The following is a 10,430-nucleotide window of genomic DNA, read 5'->3' as shown; positions in this document are numbered from 1 at the left end:
CAAGGAGGTGAAAGATCTGTATTCTGAACACTATAAAACATTGATGAAAAAATTGTATATGACACAAATGCATGGAAAGATATTTTATGTTCATAGGTAGGAAGAATTAATATTCTTAAAATGTCCTTACTGTCCAAAGTGATTTATATGTTTAATGCAATATTTATCAAAATTCCAATGTCATTCTTCACAGAAATAGAAAAAAAATTTGAAAATTTATATGAAACCACAAAAGACCCTGAATAGCTAAAGGACTCTTGAGCAATAAGAACAAAGCTGAAGGCCTCACAATCTGATTTCAAAACGTATTACAGGAAAAGAACAAAAGAAGGAAGAAGAGGGTAGAGGAGAAGTGCAGCAAGGGTGGAGGGAGGTGCCCGCGCTGGGTTGGAGGAGCAGGAGGAGTATGGAGAGAAGACTCCTGGGTGGCATGGAGCTCTTGCTCCTCTAGGCACTGCCCAGCCCCCTGTCAGGCAGGGCTGAACCCCCACAGGATAAGGAAACCTGTGTGTGTACCAACAATCAAAGCTACATCTGTGACACAACAGGACACTGCTGTGGGAAGTCTCAGTGTTATAACTACTACTATGAACATTGGTGGTTCTGGCTGGTGTGGACCATCACCATCATCCTGAGCTGCTGCTGCGTCTGCCACCACAGCCAAGTACAGCCCTCAAGTCCAGCAGTAGCAACATGAAATCAACCTGACTGCCTATCCAGAAGCCCACAATTACTCAGTGCTACCATTTTATTTCACCAAACTGTTTATTACCTTCTTATGAGGAAGTGGTGAACTAACCTCCACCTCCTCCCCTCCCATACAGTGCCTTCCAGCTACAGCAGCAGCAGCAGCAGCAGCTGCCTTCACAATGTGGCACTGCAGGTAACACTGTGGGAGACACTTGGAAGAGCGGCCACTAGTCTGGGCCCAGCAGAAGCAGCACAAGACCCCAAGTATCCTGACCCTGACCCCTCTGACCTACCAGCTGACTGAGAAACAGCCAGTCACCAAAGCCCCAGGAGTGGAACCCAGTGGCTCTGTGGCCAGCCCTGGAAGCTGGACCCAGGGGCCTTCCTGGACAAGGATTCAGAATGTAAGGAGGAGCTACTGAGAGATGACAGCTCTGACTATGGCAGCACACCTCCTGACAGCAAAGACAAGACACCCGGGAGACACCACCACTTCACAGAGGACTCAGGTATCAAAATGTGTGGGTGCAGCCAGGGCACCATCACAATGTCCTCAAAGAGTTCAGCACATTCATAGATGATGCTCTGGGTGGGGCTCTGGACATCTGTGGCAGCTGCCATGTGTGGCCTCCTGGAGACGAGGAGGAAGTCCTCTGCCCCATCTGAGGAGCAGGCTTGAGAGCCTGGGCATCCCCATCTGACATGGCCACCCGTGTGCCTGCTGGTGAACACAAATTAATGAGCAGGACTCTCCAAACTCCCAGAGCAGCAGTTCCCCCAGGTAGAGCAGGTCCTATTAGCTCCCAAGAACTTGGCAAAGCAACCAGGATAGGGGAAAACCATGAGAAAGTCATTAAATGACTTTCACAGAAAATACAGACACTTTTTTTTTCCCCCTTATCCTCTCCTGCATTTTCCTACATCTCCAGGTACAGTTCAAAGAGAGAAGCCCACAGAGGCTCAGGATTTGTCATCTGTGGCTGCCAGTGTCTGCAGAGCCAGAATTAGGCTAATCCTGTGGGAGGATGAGAGCTGATGGGCAGTTGTATGGCAGGTTGGTAGGGAGCATGCTGATCTCTCAAATTCCAGGTGAAAAGATCTATGCACCCTGTACATCAGGACAAACTAAAGCATCCTTGAAAGGCTGCTTCCCAGCAGGCTCTGGCTGGCTGCAGATTGGTTCAGGTGTGGATTATACTGCCTTCTCTTTGGTTTTTCTTTTAAAAACAAACAAACAAAAGACAGCTGGAAACAAGAACTTTACCAGTTGGCAGGTTTGGCTGTGTCCCCACCCAAATCTCATCTAAAATTGTAATCCCATAATCCGCATGTGTCAAGGGTGGGACCTAGTGGAGGTGACTGGATCATGGAGGTGGTTTTCCCCATGCTGTTCTCGTGATAGTGAGTGCTCACGAGATCTCATGGTTTTATAAGTGCTTGACGGTTCTTCCTACACACACACACACTCTCTTTCACCTGCCACCATGTAAGACATGTCTGCTTCCCCTTCCACCGTGATTGTAAGTTTCCTGAGGGCTCCCACCCCAGCCATGTGGAACCGTGATTCGTTTAAACCTATTTCCTTTGTAAATTACCCAGTCTCAGGTAGCATCTTTATAGCAAAGCGAGAATGGACTAATAAAGTAAATTGGTACCACAAAGAGTAGGGTACTGATATAAAGATACTTGAAAATGTGGAAGCGACTTTGGAACTGGTAACAGGCAGAGGTTGGAACACTTTGGAGGGCTCAAAAGAAGACAGGAATATGTGGGAAAGTTTGGAACTTCCTAGAGACTTGTTGAATGCTTTTGACCAAAATGATGTGGACAATGAAGTCCAGGCCGAGTTGGTCTCAGTTGGAGATGAGGAACTTCTTGGGAACTGGAGCAAAGGTCACTCTTGCTATGTTTTTCTCAAACTACACGGACAGCAAGAGAGGCCCACCTTACCACAACATTTCATCCAATCCACTAGTAAAACAGGCACATCACTGAAGCCACCTTCAACTCTCCAGACTACCCAGCTGCCAGCTGAATACCACAGATGGCTACAGTTAACACCACATGGAGTAGAATCTTGTAGCTAAGCCCTGCTTGCGCTAATACAAGTCCACAATTTTTTTTAAGTTTGTTGTTTTAAGCTGCTAAGTTTTGAGGTTGTTTGTGGTACCTGGAATAAGATGTCACTCTAATATAATATAAACTTAAACTATGTGGCATTGACTTTGGAATCAGACAATGGATAGAAGCCAGAAGGATTTCACAAAGACTGTTAGTGAAAGGTGAACAGACTTCAAGGAAAATGATACCAAAACCTGGAAAAGCATTCTGGGAACTGATAGTAAATACTGAATGAGCCTCAAGGAGACTGAAAACTTGAAAGAGCTTAAGAAGTCTACTGGAAAGGGTTTTAAGGATAATGAGAAAAAATCATTAGTGGAGGCTGAGGAAAAGGCATCAAAGTCATATTCTGATGGGACAGTTAGAAAACGCTTGCCTGGAATGATATCAAAAATAGGAAAAATACCTAAAAAGTTTGTGGATCTGGCTGGGGAGATTTTTCGTGTCAACTAAAGAAAAAAATTAAGCTTTTAAGAAATTAAAGTTAGATTTATTTAGGGGTCTTACTGAGAACAAGAGACGGAGGATTACAGCCTAGGAGAAGTCTTTCAGAGAGGTTCTGTCAGACTGCTCTGGCACGGGTTTTTAGCCCACAGTTTATATACAAGCTGTGAAGATCCAGTAAGTGCAGAATCATATTGGACTTGCTCAGAAGCGACATTAAAGCAGAATCACATCAATGTTTGGGTGTAGATACATCTGGTTACAGATTACAGGGGCATAATCACTAATCCTGTCAGACATTATCTTTTGTGTAGAAAAAGGTAAGGATTAGGATCATTTATATTTTAAGGAATATAGAGGCTCAGACAAGAGACATGGGGAACATATACTCTATCCTGTTTTGTCTTCAAAGCGTTTTTTGGAGAGCTGCACCTCATCACAGACTCAGGGAATGTGTGACATTATGCTGACAAGTATACACAGCAAACATGGCTTCTTACATTTGCTGCTCTGTCTCGTAAATTCCCCCTTTTGGTCATAAATCAGTTGACATAAACCAGGTCTGGTTGCATTTAGAAGACCAACATTGATTGTCTCATGTAGCTAGGAAGACTCTTTCCTGGAAAAGTTGATATAGTCTTTATTTGTAGTTATAAAGACACGAGCATCAAGCCCAGCATGCATACTTGCCTATGTATTGGAAAACACACTTTTGATCACATCTATTTTTTTAATTAGTATAATCTAGAATAACCATTGGTATAATAAGTACAGTAGCCATGATTAAAACTTAATGAAAGTTTTTCATTGACAAGTAAATTTAGTTATTTTTATTACATCCAACATTTTAAGATAATGAGAATTATGACTGATAATGCCACTGAGACCACAAAGCATTTATAAATTTTATGTAATCTTTGGAATCCTCAAATTAATAAAATATCCATATAAATATAATTTTAGGAAAAAATCAACAATCAAAATTCTAACTGATAACGTATTCAATTTCGTATATATTATATAATATACACACACACACACACACACACACACATATATATAGAGAGAGAGAGAGAGAATGTGTATATATACTAAAGTCTTGCTGTGTCAACCAGGCTGGAGTGCAGTGGCATGATCATAGCTTACTGTAACCTCAAACTTCTGGGCTTAAGGGATCCTCTTGCCTCAGCCTCCCAAGTACCTAGGACTACACGCACATGCCACCATGCTTAGCTACTTTCTTTTCTGTAGAGACAGGGACTCACTATGTTGCTCAGGCTGGTCTCAAACTCCTGACCTCAAGTGATTCTCCCACTTTGGCCTCCCAAAGCACTGGTATTATAAGAATGAGCCACTGTCCCCAGCCTTATGTAATTTTTGGAATATTTGCATCAATAACATACACATAAATCTAACTGAAAGAAGATTATCATTTGTCATTTGACAATGCCTCTGATACGATTTACAAAAAAAAGTCTAATTATTTAACTCAAAAAGACTTAATTTAGGATTTTAACCCTAAGGGAACTTATCACAGATGTCAAAAGTTTAAAACACTTGGTCCAACCAGAATCAAAGGTTATTGCAAAATAAAGTTATTCATTTAACCAAGGTGATAATCAAAAGACCTCAAAAGCAACATAGAAAGTCATATTGATGGGAAAAAAAAAGAAACAAAGTGAATATTTTAAAGTTCAGTTTTCTAAGTAGTCAAAAATATAATAAAGACAATGTGAAGGCCAGGTGTGGCGGCTCAAGCTGATAATCCCAGCACTTTGGGAAACTGAAGGGGGTGGATCACTTGAGCCCAGGAGTTCAAAACCAGCCTAGGGCACATGGCAAAGCCCCAACTTTCCAAAAATACAAAAATTAGCCAGGTGTCCCAGCTACTCAGAAGGCTGCGGTGGGAGGATTGTTGAAGCCTCAGGAGGCAGAGGTTGCAATGAGCTGAGATAACACCACTGTACTCCAGCCTGGGTGACTCTGTTTCCAAAAAAAGAAAAAGAAAAAGACAATGCAAGAAATTATCTTGGGAAAATGCAAAATCTGTGTTTTTTCAGCCAGCTATCAAATAAATAAATAAAAACCTACTGTTGTGTGATTTCTTCTCCTTATGCAAAGTCCATGTAGATAACCAGGAAGTCAACCCTGATAAAAAGAATATTTACATTTAACCACACACAGGGAGAGTGTTTTCAGGGTTATGAGAATACATATGTTATAAAGGAATATAAACAATAAAACTAGTACCTTGAGCAGGGGAATGCATGGCTCTTAGTAACAACATGAGAAGTTTTCTGATTACATTGAACAATTCAGATACATCAAGAAATGCCCGGAGTACAGAATCAAGTTACACTGGAGGAAAACATTGCTTCTCTAGACTTCAAGATAAACACTGCAGCATCAGGCCACAATAGCCATGTCTGAACTGAGGAAAAAAGTTATAAGTCAATGAAAAGGTTGAAGGAGAGAGTTATCATCCCAGCCAAGCAAAAAGATATACCTATTCAAGAGAAGAAATAACAGAAGGTGTATTAGTCCATTTTGCATTGCTGTAAAGGAATACATAAGACTGGGTAATTTATAAAGAAAAGAGGTTTATTTGGCCCAGGGTTTCTGCAGGCTGCATGAGAAGCATTGCACCAGCCCAGGGTTTCTGCAGGCTGTATGAGAAGCATTGCACCAGCCCAGGGTTTCTGCAGGCTGTATGAGAGGCATTGCACCAGCCCAGGGTTTCTGCAGGCTGTATGAGAAGCATTGCACCAGCCCAGGGTTTCTGCAGGCTGTATGAGAAGCATTGCACCAGCCCAGGGTTTCTGCAGGCTGTATGAGAGGCATTGCACCAGCCCAGGGTTTCTGCAGGCTGTATGAGAGGCATTGCACCAGCCCAGGGTTTCTGCAGGCTGTATGAGAGGCATTGCACCAGCATCTGCTTCTAGGGAGGCCTCAGGGAGCTTACAATTATGGCAGAAGGAAAAGGGGGAGCCACCATGTCATATGGTGACAGAGGGAGTAAGAGAGAAGGGAGAGATTCCAGACTCTTTTTAACAACCAGATCTCACAGTAACTCATCACCACAGGAAGAGCACCAACCCATTCATGACCCAAACACTTCCCACCAGGTCCCACCTCTAACACTGGGAATTACATTCCAATATGAGATTTGTAGGGACAATCATCCAAACTATATCAGGAGGTAATCACTTACGACTTACAAATCCCATACAATAAGGTACAGCAGAAGTCTAACTTCTGATATATAAATCTGAGAAGTTTCAAAAAAAATGGATTACAGAATTAAATATCAAAACTTCTTGCAATGTTAACAAGACCAAATCAAGAGTTTAAAAACCCTGTTTAAATATAGCAAACCAAAATTTCCAGTTTTATGTTAGTGTATTTTAATGTCAAAGTTCAATCTTTAGAAATAATTTTCTTTTAATTATAGCCAACTTAACTATACACAAAAGTTTTTTATAACTTTCCTTTTCACAAAACTTATTTAAACACAAGTTACACAGATCATTTCCAACATGCTTGAATTTCAGCTTTATCCTATACTTGCAGTTCCTGAAATAACCAGTCATTTTACTTTATGACAAAAATGTACCATACAAGATTCTTTCTCATATAAAATTATTTATACTTTTTAAACTTTCTTACCGGAAATATATCTTCATATCTATAACCATTTTTATATCTCTCTTTCCTACTTCTGGACTCTTTTCCAAGATAGGAGGATTACTTAAGGCCAGAAGTTTGGGAGTGTCCCAGGCATCACTGTGAAATGCTGTCTCTACAAAAAAGTTTTTAAAAACATTATCTGGGCTTGGTGGAGCACACCTGTAGTCTGACCTACTCGGGAGGTTGAGGCAGGAGGATCACTTGAGGACAGGAGTTCAGGTTACAGTGAGTTATGATCATGCCACTGCACCTCAGCCTTGGTTACTGAGTAAGATCCCACCTCTAAAAATAAGAATAAATTTTGAATTGTCTGTCATATATAACTATTTTATGGATGAAACCATTTTATAATTTTTAGAAACATGTTTTTGTAAAATGGTTTAATGATTTTAATTGGAAATCATTCAGATTTTTAGTTAGTATCATTATGTAATTTAACATAACTTTAAGAATTTCAAATTACTTTTGGTGTTTTAGACATGAAGTCCTGGCCCATGATGTCTAAAACACCAAAAGCAATGGCAACAAAAGCCAAAATTGACAAATGGGGTCTAATTAAACTAAAGAGCTTCTGCACAGCAAAAGAAACTACCATCAGAGTGAACAGGCAACCTACAGAATGGGAGAAAATTTTCGCAATCTACTCATCTGACAAAGGGCTAATATACAGAATCTACAATGAACTCAAACAAATTTACAAGAAAAAAACAAACAACCCCATCAAAAAGTGGGTGAAGGACATGAACAGACACTTCTCAAAAGAAGACATTCATGCAGCCAAAAGACACATGAAAAAATGTTCATCATCACTGGCCATCAGAGAAATGCAAATCAAAACCACGATGAGATACCATCTCACACCAGTTAGAATGGCAATCATTAAAAAGTCAGGAAACAACAGGTGCTGGAGAGGATGTGGAGAAATAGGAACACTTTTACACTGTTGGTGGGACTGTAAACTAGTTCAACCATTGTGGAAGTCAGTGTGGCGATTCCTCGGGGACTCTTGGAGATTTTATCTGCTAAGTCCGACTTGCTCATTGGTGGTTTAAAATTAGGGAGAGGGAGAGACGCAAAATGTCTGAATAGAAGTCTCCACTGATCACCACCCCCGCCACACACACACACACACACACACACACACACGAACACCAAGTTTGACAACTATCTACCCAAAAGGAGTAGCTTCATAGGAACCAAAGATCAGGTAAGCACTCTCAGTGCCTGTTTTTGACTTAATATCACTAAAAGAGGCACTGAAGAGGATAGAAAATGTCTTTTCTATCCTCTTGAGCCTTGAATTCAGTCTTGAGTTGTGACGCCACCGCTCCCCCAACCACCCACAGCACTGTGTGGTGGAGATAATCTGTACACTTGAAAGAGGGATAGCACAGCAATTGTGAGGCTTTGCATTGAACTCAGTGCTGCCCTGTCACCACAGAAAGCAGAACAGAGCTAACTCAGCTGACACTCACCATGGAGGGTGCGTTTAAACCAGCACCAGCCAGAGGGAATCACCCATCCCCGCGGTGGGAGGATGAGTTCCAGCCAGCCTCACCACCCAGGGCTGGAGGGCTGTGGGGCCCCATATAAACTTGAAAGACAGTCTAGGACACAAAGACTGCAATTCCTAGGCAAGTCCTAGTGCTGAGCTGGGCTCAGAGCCAGCCGACTGAGGAGGTGGGGGGCGTGTGACCTTTGAGACACTGGCTGGGTCAGCTGAGGGAGTGCTTACATTATCCCTTCCCCAACCACAGGCAGAACAGTACACCTCTCCAAAAGAGATGTTTTCCCTATGTTTGATGAGAGGAGAGAAGAGTGAAGAGGACTTTTGTCTTGCATCGTAGATACCAGCTCAGCCACAGCAGGATAGGACACAACAGTCAGGGTCACCTGACCCTAACTCTCGAACAACATTTCTAGACATACCTTGGGCCAGAAAGGAACCTACTGCCTTGAAGGGAAGAACCACGTCCAAGGCAGATCCATAACCTACTGATTAAAAAGCCCTTCGTCCCAGAAGCAGCAGCAGCCATACCCAGGTAGTACGCTGCAGGCCTTGGGTGAGACTCAGAGATGTGCTGGCTTCAGGTGTGAACTGACACATTCCCAGCTATTGTGGCTATGGAGAGAGATTCTTCTGCTTGAGAAAAGTACAGGAAAAATAAAGGGGACTTTGTCTTGCACCTCAGCTATCAGCTCAGCCACAGAGGGGTAAAGCACCAAGCGGACTTTTGGGGTCCTCAATTCCAGGCCTTGGCTCTGGGATGGCATTTCTGGACTTGGGCCAGAGGGGAGCCCACTGTCCTGAAGGGTGAGTCCCAGGCCTCATTCACCACAGGCTGACTGAAGAGCCCTGGGACCCTTAAAGAACATGGGCCGTAGCCTGGGAGTGGGTATAGCAGACCTTGAGTGAGACCCAGTGCTGTACTAGCTTCAGGTCTGACTACTTCAAGGCATTTAATAAGCAAACTCCCAGAGGTAAAGGATAAAGAAAGGATCCTAAAAGCAGCAAGAGAAAAAAGAAAACAAACAATGGAGATCCAGTATGTCTGGCAGAGACTTTCCAGTGGAGACCTCACAGGCCAGGAGAAATTGGCATAACATATTTAAAGCGCAGAAAGAAAAACTTTTACCCTAGAATAGTACATGAAGGAGAAATAAAGACTTTCCCAGACAAACAAAAGCTGAGACCTGTCCCACAAGAAATGATAAAGGGAGCACTCAATCAGAAAGAAAAGGATGTTAATAAGCAATAAAAAATCATCTGAAGGTACAAAATTCACTGATAATAGTATTACTTTAAATTATTTAAAATGTTACTGAAACACAGAATAACGCTATGTAGTGTATAAACTGCTCTTAAGTAGGAAGACTAAAAGATGAACCAATCAAAAATATTAACTACAACAACTCCTCAAGACATAGACTGTACAATAAGAAATAAATAGAAACAGGCCAGGTGCCGTGGCTCACACCTGTAATCCCAGCACTTTCAGAGGTCAAAGAAGATGCATCACTTGAGGTCAGGAGTTCAAGTCCAACCTGGCCAACATGGCAAAACCCTGTATTTACTTTAAAGAGAGAGATATATATAAATAGCAACAACAAAAAGTTAAAAACTGGGAGGATGAAGTTCAGAGTTTTTATTAGTTTTCTTTTTGCATGTTAGTTTGTGTGTTTGTTTATACGAGCAGTTTTAAGTTCTTATCAACTTAATATAATGGATTATTATAAGATAGGGTTTACTGTCTGATGGAAATCTCGAATCAAAAAAACATACAACAGATACATAAAAAATGAAAAGTAAGAAATTAAATCATACCACCAGAGAAAATGACCTTCACCAAAAGGAAGATGGAAAGAAGGAAGGATGGAAGGATGGAAGGATGGAAGGATGGAAGGAAGGCCACAAAACAACCAGAACACAAATTTTAAAAGGGCAGCAGTAAATCCTCACTTATCAATAATAACATTAAATTTAAATG

At 41.7% G+C, this 10,430-nt stretch overlaps 1 pseudogene; it reads left to right on the top strand.

Annotated features, from left to right (window-relative positions):
• The first annotated feature begins 406 nt into the window (after positions 1–406).
• On the top strand, positions 407–1,475 carry LOC129013915 (WW domain binding protein 1-like; annotated as a pseudogene).
• Positions 1,476–10,430: the final 8,955 nt, after the last annotated feature.

Source organism: Pongo pygmaeus, chromosome 16 (assembly GCF_028885625.2).
Source record: "Pongo pygmaeus isolate AG05252 chromosome 16, NHGRI_mPonPyg2-v2.0_pri, whole genome shotgun sequence".
Lineage (NCBI taxonomy): Eukaryota > Metazoa > Chordata > Mammalia > Primates > Hominidae > Pongo > Pongo pygmaeus.
This window is presented reverse-complemented; position numbering and strand designations above follow the sequence as displayed.